General features: G+C 45.0%; 1 long non-coding RNA gene across 1 annotated transcript; it reads right to left on the bottom strand.

Moving 5' to 3' along the window:
- Positions 1–2,317: 2,317 nt before the first annotated feature.
- On the bottom strand, positions 2,318–14,182 carry LOC143159808 (uncharacterized). The gene is made up of 4 exons (XR_012995227.1): positions 14,031–14,182; positions 5,075–5,143; positions 4,266–4,385; positions 2,318–2,486 (listed from the first exon to the last, which is right to left on the bottom strand). It is a non-coding gene; the product is annotated as an uncharacterized LOC143159808 (long non-coding RNA).
- Positions 14,183–15,551: the final 1,369 nt, after the last annotated feature.

Genomic DNA, 15,551 nt, shown 5'->3' with positions numbered 1-15,551 from the left:
TACAAAGACCAAGCCCTCCCCTCCTGACACCTACATAGACAGCAAAGCCTCCCCAGCTGCCTTATCAGGAGCAGCACCCTAGGAGCTTGTTAAATCCTAGCTATTCTCATATGTGCTGATCAATAAATAATTGCTTTATACCTTCAAGCTGTGTATATCCCACTTCCAGAGCATCTTTGCACCTGGCTACAGGCACCCAAATAAACTCGCCCAGAAGGGGAGTGATAACCGCTTACCTGCAGTCAGGTGGTAAAAAAGGCCACCTTCCTTGAGACAGGAGTTGTGTTTGGCCACGAGCTCGTCATCGTCGCCATTAGGTGTTGCTACACTGTTCATGTACACGAGACACAGCTGAAACCCTGGTGGGCCATCACTGCATTTCCACCTAGGCCTAAGACAGGTGCCAGCAGTGTTTGTCCTGGCATCACTTCCCACGTGAAAGCAGGGTGCCAGGCTCCTCTGTGGCTCAGGTACCCGCCCAGCTACTGATGCTACTACAATGCTGGCCAGCCACAAAAATAAATGAAAAACCTATGTGGAGGCCTGTGTAACTCAGCCACTGAGTTTGGTGTATCAGGTGTGAAGGAACGTGGACATGGTGGCTGTGGTTGTCACGTAGAATAGAAGTAACTACTGTGAGCCGATGGCTGCTCCAGATTTTTTTTTTAATATATATAGGCAAACTAAGCTCAACTTCTGGTTCTTCTTTATTTTTAAGCATTGACCAGTACCTTTATTTAATTATATATGCCTTTAAAATACTGTTCATGAAAACTTATTAAGTTTCCATAGCACCTTGTGGGTGCCTTCCCATTAACATTTCTTAGACTTTCCCTAAAGGTGTGATTTATGGCCTTATTCTGCAACCACCCATGGGAGGGATTTTGAATTCACTGAGACAATCTGCATGAGTAAATGTTACTCATGTACATTAATGGTTTCCAAGTCAGGCAATTAACTTACAAATGTTTGCAGGCTCTTTCTTCATTTTTTTCATACCATAGTCAGGCACAGTATTAATATCCAGTACTGAGTCTAATAAGATTTCCACTACCTTCTCGGGTTAATAATGAACACAGCAGGGACAAAATCAGTATCACTGTATTAACTATCATTAAATAGGGTATCTAAGCATCAGCATCCTAGCGAGTGAAAAGCTTAGTGTATATAAAAAATTTGTATTTGTCTACTTACCTCATTCAAATTCTAACTTTAACATAAATCCTTGGATTTTAAAATTAGTAACCTGCAAACACATTGTGCATGGTCAATTAAACTGAACTCTGCTATTTCACGTAATTGCAGAAAGTGTGAAAACCAGAAGTAAACTTTATTTCAGCCAGTTTCGAACAAGTATTTTAGATTTTTTTTCATTAATGAAAAAAATTGTCTGAATCAATTGATTTTAAGTATGGAATGCTCTGAAGAATTTGACCCTATGTATGACCATTTCAACTTAGAAACTGAATCCATACTACATACTATAATAGTAAAATTAAATTTTACTACATTCCTTCACTAGCAACATGCATCCGTGTAATTAAAATCAAATTATCAAATTAGTTATCAAATCTGAGGCAAGTATTATGTCTGATCTAGCACATGGAAGTCTGTGCTAGAGGGTTCAAGGCATGTTCCCCACTGGCTAACCTCGGGCACTTAATTTAAGTGTTTGTGTGGACAAGTAGGCTCCGTACAACCTGTCAAGCCAGCAAAGAGAGACAAACCCAAACCACGTAAGTCTGAAGTCACCTCCACACCTGACAAAATGATGGCAGAATCACATTTGGGGGAAAGGAAGAAAAAAGAGAAAATGCCTCTTTGTTTAGGAGGAAGTCAGTAAAACAGAAGGGGGAGAGGACACACAGGGGATCCCAGCTTCCCACGTGCTCAGGGCAATGAACTAACCTGAGCACTCCAATAAGTCCATCCAAATTACACAGGGTGAAAGGGAGAAGGGCAGAGCTAATGTCTCCTGCAGTCTTCTCCCACTACGGAATCAGGATACAGATAAAAGCATGAGCCCACAGGTCGCACAGGGTAGACACAACCCAAACTTAGACGATGCCTATGCATGGCTCTTCCCTGCACTCCTCTCTGTTAAAAGCTTGATGATGGAAGGAGAGGCACCACACGAGCACTGATTAACCTCAAAATGCACAAGTCTGCACAGTTCTGGTCTGAGAAAGTTTATTTATGGCTGACCCCTACTTGGAAAGACCCACTACCTGCTCATACCGTTGCAACAGACTGCAGCCACTCCAGTTTTAAAAGTAATCCTGCTGTTCTTAATGTGAACCACACACCAACACCGTAATAAATACTAGTTGGCATTTATTGGCAGTTTGAGATACAAGACAGTCTATGGGCTTAGAAAGCGTGGCCTCTTAAGGCAGGCCTCTTCAGAAAAAACTGAGGTAACACAGCAGAGAAACACAATGAGACACTGCTTGCAGCTTCGTCATCTGCTTTTTTCGAGATTGGATCTGCAGGTGAAATACACAGAGCAATAAGATAAACTTTTTAGGACTAAATCTAGACCATCCTTGAATACTAAACATCTTTTAAAACACACAATCAAAATGAAATAGTTTCATAAGTATCACAATTTATCTTCCCACATAAATGAGAACAAAATTAGTTTTAAATATCTCAGAAGCAGATTTTTTCCTCCTTCAGAATCAAATGGGGCTGAGGACTTTTTGAACAAAGGGATCGACAGCAAACACCTGCAAGCATCTGTAGCCACATGCATTTCTCATTTACATCGTTATTTTTCTCCTTCTTCCTCAAAGTAATTAAAATCTTCTTTTTGCTGGAAGGCCTGTGGGGAATCATTGCAGTGGAGTTGCTCTGAAAGACAATGCGGTCCTGAAGTGAACCAGCTTCCTCCGGGTCCTCGGCCAGCATCATCTCCACTGTACTACTGGTGGCCCAGCGCTCCTGGTAAACCTTTCTTGGTGTTGCCCCAGCAAGCACTGGTGGCACGTGGCAATGCCGTTTCCATTGCTCAATGGACTGAATCTAGGTTTGTGCCTCTGCCCAGGGGCTGACTCACCCGACTGACTTCCACCCTGACTGACCTAGCCTCATTTCGTCTGTACGAGTCAAGCTGTACTTTAGGTAAGTGCAGCTAAATTTGGGAGATGATAACTTTATTTCTGCACGTCCGCTCAATTAATCTGTTCCTGGACTGTCAGTGATAATAATTCTCAAAAAATTACCAATTAAGTCATACACTTAAAGTTGTTTTCTAAAATCTCCTACTGTCATCTGAGAACTTTGACAGTGACTCTTGTCATTACAGCTTGTTACCCTTCAGCATCATCACATCCAAAATAAGGATTAGGTTTTGCTTGTTCATTCACAGGACTATAAATGTAGCGCAGGGATTACCACTTCATATTCTACTTCTTATTTGCTAGAACTTTCCTTACCTAATTTTCTCTCTGGGACCTTTGCAAACATATGTTTCCTTATTCTTTTACGGTATTTTCTGCAATTCCTCCTCATCTCCATTATTACTACTGAAACTATTCACTGTCTTTCCCTTTCCATTTTGTAAAAGCCTTAAATTCCCGCCCCACCCCAAATTGTTGAAGGGCTTTCACTTCTGGCTTATATCAGATAGGCTAAAGCTCTAGCTTTCTGTTTTGCTTAATCCTAATTAAACTTCTGGCCCACACACAAATGATGCCTATTACCTCTGTGGCAGCTTTTGCTTTTGACTAATCTAGAAATTTTCCTATATATTTTGTACTAAAGGAAGTTGTCTTTAAAGATGAGCAACTTTGCTCTTCAAACACTTAATGAGTGAATACCATGCAGAGATGTAATCTGCTTTCATACAGCCCTCTCTGCATCAATCCAGGATGAGGCGTTTTGTACTACCTACAAACCAGAAGACTATTTAAGACCATTTAATCACAATAGGACACAAATATTCAGATTACAAAATAAACAAGTGAATTGAGAAGATTAAAAAAAAAACCCAAAGGGGAAAATTAATCCTGATGTAAAGCCAGCTAGTTAAACCGTATTCTTGCTATATAGCCACCATTAGTCAACTCCTGCAGTTTCCAGATGTTTATTACAGGATATGCCTGGACAAATCTTCTTTCATAAAAGCTCTCTGACACAAAGACATTAAACTTTAAGTACCTTAACACAAAAGCAGACCTTTTAAAGGGGATTTACTTGAACTTTTTATATACAAAAACAGCTGGAAAGGGAATAGAATGACAATGAAGTAAAACAATACTTACAACCAACCAGTTAGTAAATCTCCATCTTCTCCTTTAGGCACAAAAGCGAACTCCATACACCGTCAGCACCACGTACACAATAGTCCTATTAAGCTCACCATTTTCTAGAAGATTAAGGGCCTGATCAAAAGAACACTGAAATCACTGGAAATCTCGCTATTTGCTTGAACAACTTTGGATCTGGTCCATACTGACTCCATAAGAACAACTGCTTGTAACAACTCAGCTTAAAGCTGTAAGAAAACAACTCCGGTTATAACCTCCATAAAAATACAATAAAAATGCTTTCTATTTACTTTACTTACCATAATTTTTAAAATGGAAACTTCCAGCATTTTGCCCCACAATATAATCCAATTCATTTGGTCTGAGGAAACGAAAGGAAAACGCAACAAGGCATAGAAGCTTGGATCCCTATTCTGAGATGTATCATTATTCACCGTGAAGATAACTACCATTTTATCCCTGTTTGATGCTGAATGAAAAATTATTTGCCAAAAACTGGGGGGACAGTGGGACATACTTTTTCTTTCTAGAAAACGCTCTCTGTATTGCTGGTTCCAGGGTCCTGGTTCTGCATTTCTTCCATGTCCCAACTACCTACGGGCTTTTCATCACAATTTCACGTTCATTAAATGCAAGGTCAGACTTCTGTAACCGACAGTTTTACTTCCACTTGTATGTATGTGTGTGTGTGCATGTATATATTGTAGAGCAAGGCCAAAAAATGAATATAGCATCAAATGATAAAAACAAGGAACATGACTCCGAAACATTTTAACTAAAACTTATGCTGGTTGGATACTGACCATTCCTAATTTCAGGCAAGGCTTCTACTGTTTGCAGAGAGTGCCAGAGAAAATACGTTTCTATTGTTCCTGTAAGAGAAAAAAGGAAACAAAAACAAAAACAAAAAAACATGATCAAAGAACAGCTGTCCACTGGCTGACAAACACACACAGATTTGTAGGACAAATGAAGCCACGTCTACAAGCAGGATCTCATCTTACCCCAAGTAAAAAAATCTGTGTCAAAAACTCCAGTGATTTAAGTGGGACTAGAACAGATGCCAAAGTTACGATGCTCTCATAGCCAGAAAGGTTAAACCATTTTGTAAATTTTTTTCTACCACTCTCACAGACTGAAAGCTATTATTGCCTAATGCCACATTTGGCAACCAGATGGTACTGAGGAAACCTCTATTCTAATTTTACAGGTATCTGAATAAATTTAGGCTAGGCTTTTTAGATTACTAATATATGATTAGCATCTTTATACATTAGAAGATAGATCATGGATACGCTATCTGATCATCCAGCAATAACAAGCTGGATCAGGTTCAAGTTAATCATACCATCACAATCCTAGTAAATTAGACAAATCAAGCAATATGGAATATCTACTGACTTCTTCCAAGCCAAGACAGATGTTAACTATGATCCAGCATACAGGGGACAAGCAGTAAACCTTGCCACTACAAAATTAACTTATCTATATATTCTGAAGACATTTGAATAAGCCAAATGTGTTTGCGTCAGGCTGCATTTTGGTCATGGCCACAGCATGTTTGATGCAGCACTGGAAGATCTAACACCACATTTTTCATACTGCCAAACCACACCAAGTTCCTACAAAAAGTTCCCAGACTTCTGCTGTTAGGATGCCCAAAGAAGTCATTTCTACTTCTGTCTCATTTCAGTAGGCAGGCTTACAGAAAACCCTTCTCGGATTAAACTCATACACAGTAATGAAGTCCAATTCCTGTATAGGACCTTCTTACTCATGGACCTAATTCATTTTTTTCATAGGGGAGGAATAATATTATGCCCATTACACATATATAAAGACTGAGGCATGGAAAAGTAAAGCAGTTCTTCCAAATCACCACCGCTAGCAAAGAGCACAATCCTGTCTTCTAACTTTGGTACTACATCAAATGGCAATTTTTGCCATTCCCTAAAAGCACATAAGCTCTGGAAACTGTTTTATGACAACAATCACCTCTAGAAATTTTCAGAAACAAATTATTACCCAGAAAGCTCATTTTGGCAGGCAAAAAACAGTTAGATACATATATTTTTTTCTAGCCCCATGTTTTTGTGATTTCTCAGATTAGAATACCAATCAGGTATTATCCTCCCTCTTCCCACAGAGACCACAACACAAGGTGGTTATTTATTACCTATTGAAAATTCTAAACAGGGGCATTTAAATTTACAGTTTTATATATACAGTTTTCTAGATAAAGGACTTCTGATGATGCTATAATTTTCTGAATTCTGGTCAAGGATTTTCAGTTAATATTATTAAATACTGCCCTGTAAGCCTATCGTTACATTGCAAAATCAATGTATACAACTATTATTTGGCTTTTCTATCTTTGCTTGCAATAAGAACCGCATTTCTGAAGCTATTTATTGGCACTTTGCTAACACCGTAAAGGCTATTTCTTCCTTCCTAATTGTGCTTTTGTTCCTTTCTGTGCTGAGCAAAATATGGCAAAGGGTCGAAAGTATGTGTCCTTACTTTCCAGCAAATTGAACATTATAAACTAGTTTCCTGGTCACCTCCAGATTCTTAGAAACTACAGAGTGGTGGAAACTGAGGGACACAAGTGTTCCCCGGATCCCTACTGCCCACCACTACGGCAGCACGGGAGAGCTGCAGACAACTTTCTAACACATTCTTCCAGAAGAGGCTTTCCCAATTAAAGCCAATAGTAGACCACAACCAGTAACAGGGGTAAGTTGTTCCAAAATATTGCCACTCTGCTCTTGACAGTGCCTTTTACAGGAAGCAACAATCCCCTTTCACCAGGTTTCCCCCAATTACAAGGAAATCGATGAGAATCACTGAAAGCCAGCAAACTCTCAAATGCTTTTGAAAGCTAAGAAAATCCAAGCCTTCCTACAAGATTTCTATCATCTTCCCACTCTACCCTAAATCACATTTACATGGCTCATTCTTCCATTTTACACTTCCCACAACTTGAGTCCTTCCTGTCTTGTCTTCCTTTTCCCTCCTTTTCTTGCAAATCTCTTTACTTTCATGCTTAGCTCATGTAGAGTTACCACAGTGCCTGTGTTACATTTTTCTCCACTGAACTGATTACTTCTTTAAGTCAGCTCTCTGCTTTCTGGAGACAGACACTGCTGTTGTGACTGCACAGCAGTGCAGATTACTACGCAACAGTACACTGCATCGCCACTTTTATTTGTAATAAGCATAGCTCCTCTTTTTGCGTGGGCATTACGTTGTTTTTTTGCAATCCAGCTGCTGCCTCCCATAGCTGCAGGATTTGCCAGACCACCCCTTCGAAGCAGCAGCTGCTGCAGCTCGCAGCTCTCTGGGAGCGCCGAGCACAGCAGGGGTGCGGAAAGGCTGCTGCAGGGGAAAGGATGCTCTCCCTCCCCGCGGCAGCGGGGCCCTGCGCTGGTACTCGGCAGCCGGGAGGAGCAGCCACCGAGGCCATCCAGCTGCTGTGCTGAGCTCCGCCACGGTGGGGTGACCCTGCCAGTCGTGGGGGCAACGTTTTGCTGTCTTGAGTGGCGGAGTTGATCAGCCTCTCCCGAGAGCTTGGAAGTGCGTTGAATTAAAAGACATTGCCTCTCGCTAGAGGCAGGGTCGGTTTTGCATTGGCCGTTGCTCTTGCTGAACTCGATTGCAGCTGCATTCCCCTCTCCCCCCACGCGCACATCTTGCAGTACTGTCATTTCTTTCCAAGTTCTAACATCAGGGTTTGTATAATTACATATAAGCATATGTATATGATTGTGTATGCATGCGTTACTTCAAAAAGATTTGCATAGCAAAGCCTGCAAAATGAGAAAACACCACTATTAAAGGAAGCAGGTGTGATTCAGCAGCTTGTTGTGGGCATGTTAGGAGACAGTCACATGTGGCTGCAGACTTCTTTAGTGCGTATCGTGCCAACCCTCCACTTCCTATAAAATTGTAATCACCTCCGGAGCTCTTCTCATCATAACCAAGCGCTTCGCAAGTATTCATCCATTCATGTCAAAATACATTTGGCAATACTGCTACAGCCCTTCTTAAAACGGAGGAACTGGGGCATACGGTACATATGTTAACACACAATAGCATTTGGCATTCAACATATTTGACTACAAGATCTTTCTTTTCCTTCCTCACGCATTGTATGCTGTAACAGAAGCCGAAGTCCTGCAAGTACTAACCAGCTCTGATTCAACAGCAGCAGCACTGCTCGTTGTGCTCACTGATCAAACCAAAAGCTTTCTTGAAAAGATCTTGTCTCAGAATAAAAATCTGGTACCATTTGAGTCCCCCGTTCCAGTGAGCAAACTGCAGGACTGACGGGCAGCAGGGAGGGATCTTTTAGTAACAGATCACCACAACGTACAGGCTCATTAGAAGCGACACCACGAGTAACTTTCAAATCAAACATTTCTTAAGTCTGATTATGCAACTTGCATACTTTGTTAATAATTTTTCCAGAGTTTTGCTGAGTGAGGCATATCATCCCTGTCCCCCATAGCTGCAAGATCCTGCTGATCAGAGCAACCTTGCAGCTGCGGGAGGCAGCGGCTGCTGGGCCGGCACAGCCCCCAGAGATCCGGAGTTCAGCACAGACTTCTGTTGAGAGAGACCATCTTTTGATTTCTTAATTGAAAAACTGTAATTGTAGCAACACCAGGCCCCCACTCGCATAATGACGAGAGTGTGGACCATTGAGATCTATAGCACAGACTACTCCTACTGCACCTAATTAAGTAAGAGCTAGCAGTTGCGAGCTTTTCCATATGCATATGTAAAGCCTGCTGATAAAAGGGGAAGGGGAACTCTTAACAGCTTTTTTGTTGTTGTTGTTGTTGTTAGGCTGTGGGAACTTAGGAAGCTGCTGAAAAGTCTGGTAGGATATATTCAGCTTTGTGGTTATAGTCTGATTGCTTTCGCTTTTAAGCCTAAATGCTTTTTTAATTTTTCTCTCTTACCATTTGTTTTGCTGCCCTTACACTTTTAGTCAATTCTCTATACTTTAGTACTTGCGACCTCCTTTTTCTGCCATTCTATGTGCTGTCCTATGTGCACACTTTACTTTTTCTACTTTCTCCTGCTTCCCTACCACCAGTGGGAGCAGTAAGTGTACGGATGATAAGTGGACACATGCTTTGAATCTATATGCAGCTCTACAGAGGAGCCTGCAAAACCCTGGAAATAACTACTCTGAGAAAAATGGTGTTCATCCTCCACAGCAATTGCGTGGAACATATGAACTTGCACAGTTTCTGTCATGCAGTCCAGCCACTAAGCAGGAGTTGTGAGAGGAGATGTCTAGCACAGATTTTTCAAGGACCAACTTCCAAATTTCTGAGAGTGTGTAAGCTGCGGCTTTTCAAGGACTTATCACTTTGGCGTATCTTCCTGAGAATGGCAAAAAGCACTCCTGAGACCTCCATCTGCTAAAGTCACTCTTCCAAAATGTGGAGGTGGTAAAGTTTCCGAATTGAGTGTTGCAGTATTTTTAGCATGGACAAAATAATGTGCTTTCCTTGATTATTGCCTCATAAATGACTAACTGCTTTCCAACTGGAACTTCCTCAATACTCAAATTGAGGTGGGTAACACTACGGAAAAGCTGACGCTAGCCAGATGCAATCTGAGGAGAAAAAGCAAGCACCTGAGTATAGGGTCTTACCACGTGAAGACTCAAACAGAAAAATGCAGTCTTAACTATTGGTAGTGAAAGTAGCTCCACCTAGAATAGTTATAAAAAAATACAGATGTGTGCTCTCCTCCCAAGTGACTACATAATTATAACATCGTTTTTCCCATCTTTCTCCTTTCCCTTCCTAGTCGGTGCTATTGTTATCTGTTGTGTAGTTGGTGTGATGACTCAGATGATAGAATTATGCTGGAGATGATATACCTATAGAACACTGAGGCCCAAGAATGCAAATTCTTCTGGGCAAACAATCTAGGGGATTTTTTTTTTGGTATTTATTCTGCCAAGCACTACACATACAGTATTATAAAAGTTTTATATTTTTAACTACTGCTTTCAAGCTGAACCTCAAAACAAGCTATGCTTTAGTTCAAGGCTTGAACTTGCTGTTGAAAAGAAAATCAACAGAGCAATTTTCTTTATCTTGAGTAACTACATCTACCTATGGCTTTGAGTGTATAAGAAGAAGCTTAACAGCGTCTCAGGCAACTGGAGTTTTCCACTGCAGTTTTGTCCTCATTTGCTCTAGTAATCATTCAAGCTTAGCAGCATTTGTTAAATTCAGATACAGGTCAACTGTATTTCAATGAAGTTCAAAGAAATGGGTGCAGCTGATTGAGCCATATCATAAAAATGAAATTTATACAGAAAATAGTGGGTTGATGATGCCTGTCTTGATAGATTTGGTAATATTTTGCTTCTCAGCTGATGCAGTACCAGGACTATCTATGGAGTAAACTAGCCTTCTGAAAATTCTAGTTAGATGATAAGTAATTTGCCTTATTGAAAAGTATTTTATCACAAAAGATCTTCCGTGAGGTAAGTTAGATACAGAGGTCATCTCTCATCTGCAAGTAAACAGATTAAAAGGAATATGTATTTTTGACTGATCACCTTGTGTAAAGTCATTTTCATTGGTTTATAATGTATCTGCAGCACTACAATAAGCGTTAAGTTCAAGACTGTCAGATTTGCCATTAATCAATAGATTAAAAATAATGGGACATGAGGCAAGCTTATAGGAATCGGGCCAAATGTATGTTGGTTAGTGTAAAGCCATGCATACAGAAATGAGTGTTTTGAAGTGACCAGGACCTTGGCTGGTCCGATCTGGACACTGTAAAAAGGCCTGCTTGCTAGAAAACGTTGAGAGCTTAACTGTGAAAAACCAGAATTTTCTTATATTTATTTCAATGCAGACGTGAATCAGCTAAAACCGCAAGTCATTAAAACAGGCTGGGATTTTTTTTTTTTTTTTTGCAATAAACATTGCAATAGACTCTGAAAACTGGAGAAGGTGGGATAACAGCAATGGACTGCACCAATCTGCTGTTTCACACTGGACAGCCTCTCGCTGCTTGAGTGGTCTCCCTAAAATCTGTATGAATGTTTGGGGGCAAGGAAAAGGAGGCAGAAGCTGGCCTTAAGAAACCCCTGTAGGATGCATCCACTGTAATTCTGTTCTGGACTGTGGTGCCTCCACTGCAATTCTTATTCAGAAAGACTCCCAGCACCTTCTGGAGAGGCTCCATCATATCTGATCACTAGTGCAGTGCGGAGCATGTAATGAAGTAATATTTTGTCTTCATTTATTAAAACAGCTGTCTAAGGTCATAAATACGATGAGTTGTTTTTATCACCAGGAGTCCTCCCATAAGCATGAGGATGATGATTAACATCCTATCTCCAGTTCTGCTTACGTTTACAACCTCGCGGCAGATGCTTGGCTCCAGCGTTGTTTAAAAGCCATCAGAAAATGTCTTGATCACTGGTGTGACCTCTGCAAGAACTTTGGTGGCCGCTACATCGATCTGACCCAAGGAGTGCTCCTCAGGCAAACATGAAGGCAGGCTTTTTTTATTGATTAGCCAAATGGTCTAGCCTTCCTGTTTTGTCTCCTCATTGGCAATTAAGAGAGAAATCCATTGAGGGAGTGGTGGCAGTGGACCTTTCCCTCTGACACAAATAACCTTAATCAGGCCTCTTAGTTAATTTCTGAAATTGTTCTCTATCGACCTCTGTTTGAAGCAGGATTTTCATCCTACGGCCCTATCAGTAAAACATACACATCTTCCTGTTAGCAAAGCAGGCTTTTTCTAATGGTGACATCTTTTACTTCTTATTTACAATCCTAATCACATCATTGATTCCAGTAATCGTTCCTGCACTAAGAGCTGTTATTAATTCTCTCGAAGGAGAACCCAGGTGGGTTTTGTTGGGGTTTTTTTAAACCTAGATAATTAAAATTAAACCAAGTAATGACAATCTAGGAGATTTGGGGAGAAGTCCAATTCTCAGTGTGTTTTTTAACATCCAGACAGCAAAGAGGCCACAATGTTCCTCAGCCGAAAACTGATACCTAAATTGGAACCAGAAGATCATTTTGGTGGCTCAACTAAACAATGGGGATTAGCTTTCTACACCCAAAGCTATGATTGTCCAGGTTAGGAAAGCGATTGTTTAATCCAAAACACAGCATTTGGGCATTTCCTTACTTGTGTGACTCCGTTTGTGTCTGAACAATGGAAATACGACACTTGGGTAATGAGAAATGAAGCATTTCCTCACCTCTTCCCCAGTAATCACTGATTTAACCCCCCCAAATGAATGCATTAATCCTTTACCTCCATCTTCCCCATCTCTGTTTCATTCTGTTTCATGAAAGGCCAGGACTTGTTTGTCCTTCTTAAAGCTGAGTGATATTTTAGACTAGGAACCGTTGAAATAACTGGGAATGTTCATGGCTTATGTCACTATGACTTCATCGCTACTCTGTGATGAAGGGCAAAAGAACTTGGTTGCGGGAGAGAGGAAGCCCTGGCCTTGGGGCACTAATGCAGGCTGAATCTGGGGCTAAGCCCCCTCCCTATCTGACAGTTCTTCCTCGCCATATGCACGTGCACTCAGGTTTTCGTGTTGATTCACTCTCCCAGTGTGCGAGTTAAATGCAAAGTGTTTTATCTTTAAGATAATCCGTGAGATTTGGTAAATGGAGATGCTAGGGAAGTTCTGGTTGAGCAGGAGTATTATTTATCATACGTTCTCCTTGCTAGAAAATGCCCCTTTGTACTTGGGGTGCCAAAGAGGCACGTGAGGATTTTGGCAGGCAGGAAAGGTTTGACTTACCCAGGTGCTATCCCTGTCAGCATGGTGGATTTACAAACCTGATGTCATCTATTTACATTTCTAAATCGCAGCATGGAGCGAAATGCAGCGATACGAAAGATTAGTCTTCATTTGGCGAAGTAACTGCCAAATTAAATGATGACAGATGGAAAAACTAAAAGCCACGGTGTCAGGGGTCCGATGATAGCCCTCTGCTTTAGCAAGAGGTAAATACATAAACCTCAGCTGGTGCCTGCAGAAGATACACGTCCAGTTTAAAGACAGCCCTCGGACTTTTTATTTAATCAATACCCCCTATCGAAGAGAGCAGCGTACAGCATTAGAACTAAAACAGTGTTATTAGAAAATGATATACTGCACATTAGGATGTATAATTCATGTCGCCTTCATTTGCTCAGACCGTCGTGAAAATCCATAAATCATTTTCTCGTTCATGTATCGCCTAAGTGCAATTTGTCATTTTGCATTAGAGGGCTGCCTCAGATGGTCGGCGCTTTTAATTCACCGCTCGGGCTTTCACACAACGCGGAGCCCGCGGAGGAACCCGGCGCTGCCTCCGGCCGCCTCGCACAAAATGGAGACCCGGGTGCGCTTTGAAACGCGGATGGGGGGGATCGCACCGCCGAGCTGCGGCACGTACCGCCACCGCCCCCCCGCCCCGGGCCTGCGCCCGCTGCCAGCCCCGCTGTGCGCCGCGGGGAGGGAGAGAGGGAGGCGGCTCCCCCTGCGCCGATACATGTGTATGAGTAAATATATATATATATATATATATGTCTATTCCCGCGTGGTTATTGCCCCCTGAATCAGGCCGTCTTTACAAAAGCGTCGCGTGGGTGTCGCGCCTCCAGCGCGCGTGGGGGGCGCCCCGAGGCCGCCTCCGCGGTCAGGCGGGGAAGTGCCGCGCCGGCAGCCCGGACCCCCGCCTCCCCCCTTACCTCCGGCCCCCGGGGGCGGGTTCGGTCTCGGTCGCGGCCCCGGGCGGGCGGGAGCCCCTCCGCTTCCGCGGAGGTTTCGCCCGGGCTGCCCGCTTTCCTCGAAAGCGAGGGAGATCGCCGTTCCCGGGGCTCCGGCGGCGGGGAGGGTTCAGAGACGGGCTGCTTCGGGTCACGTTAAATGACTGGAGGCGGCCGTTCATGTGAGGGCAGGTTAGCACACCGGCCCCTTGCACCGAAGCGCAAGAAGGGCGCGAACTGCCACCTGTGTTTGAAGTTGGTGGCAGCGCCCGGGAGGATGGACGGTCGCGCTTCTGCATGCGGAGGGAACGCAGCGAGCTCCCCTCCCGCGTCCAGCAGAAAGCGGCAGCCAGGGTTTTTCTGACGAAATCCATTTTATTGGAAAACACCCACCGAAATCGACCCGCCGGCTCTCCCCAGATCTGCTATAAGCGCTGAGAGGTGGGCAGAGGGGGCTGGGGAGGACGAGGTGTTACTTGGGGTGGCATTTCCCTGCCTGCCGCGCCGGCGGGCAGCACCAGTCCGCCCCCCCCCCCGCACACACGCACGGTTGCTGCCTTCCTGCCGCCCCCCCCCCCCGCGGCGAGGCAGCACCGTGTGCCGCTAGACCGGACTTCAAAGCCGCCGCAGCCGCACAGCCGCTTGCGGACGCGAGGGCGGTAACGGGAGAGCTGCGGGCGGCGCACTCGGCCCGCGGGGGGCGAAGGGGGGTGTGCGGGTGCGGGGAGGCAGGAGAAGGGGGCTCAGGGCCGGGAGGCGGGGGTGTCGTAGCGGGGACGAAAGCCCCGCTCTCCCCGCGGAGCGGAGGCGGTGCCGCCGCCGGGGCGCAGTGCGCCGCTGCCGCCGCTGGGGGGCGCCCGCCGCCCGCGATTGCAGCCGCTGGCGGGGGGCGGGGCGGGGCGGGGGCCGCCGCTGGCCGCGGGCTCCCGGGGGGCGCCGCCGCCCGCGCGGGGGCCGGCAGTGCCGGGCGGGGAGCCGCCGCCGCCGCCGCGGTGGACGGCGAGTCCGCCGCCCGGGGGCGCCGGCCCGAAACGCGGCGCGGGGCAGCGCGGCTGTGCCCCGCGGGGGAGGCGGGGGGGTGGCGCCGCGCGTCGATCCGCCGGCGGCGCCCGCGGGCGGGTGCGCCGTGACCCGCTTCGCACGGGCCGGCGCGGGGGCCCTTTCGCAAACCGCCGCCCCGGCACCGGCCCCCGGCGTGGCGCCGAGATCGGTTTGGCCGCGGCGGCGTGAGCTTGGCCGCACCCCCGCCTCAGCTCACCGCGGCCGGGCGCCCGGTGGCGCCGGGACCCCCTCCCCGGGGAGGGCGAGGGCAGGGGCGGGCGGGTAGGAGCGCGCACAAAGGCGAAGGTGCGTCTGATACAGGCGCAAGTTTGGAAATGTGAAGTCCTGCCTTTCCGCAACGGAAAGCGCATCCGAGCATGTGTTTACTGAAAGGTACGGCAGGGAGCCACCGCTCGCCGGCGGATTAAAGATGGGGTCAAAGCAGAAGCTGCTCATACCTGC

The sequence above is a fragment of the Aptenodytes patagonicus genome, chromosome 4 (genome assembly GCF_965638725.1).
Source record: "Aptenodytes patagonicus chromosome 4, bAptPat1.pri.cur, whole genome shotgun sequence".
In the NCBI taxonomy this organism is placed as follows: domain Eukaryota; kingdom Metazoa; phylum Chordata; class Aves; order Sphenisciformes; family Spheniscidae; genus Aptenodytes; species Aptenodytes patagonicus.
This window is presented reverse-complemented; position numbering and strand designations above follow the sequence as displayed.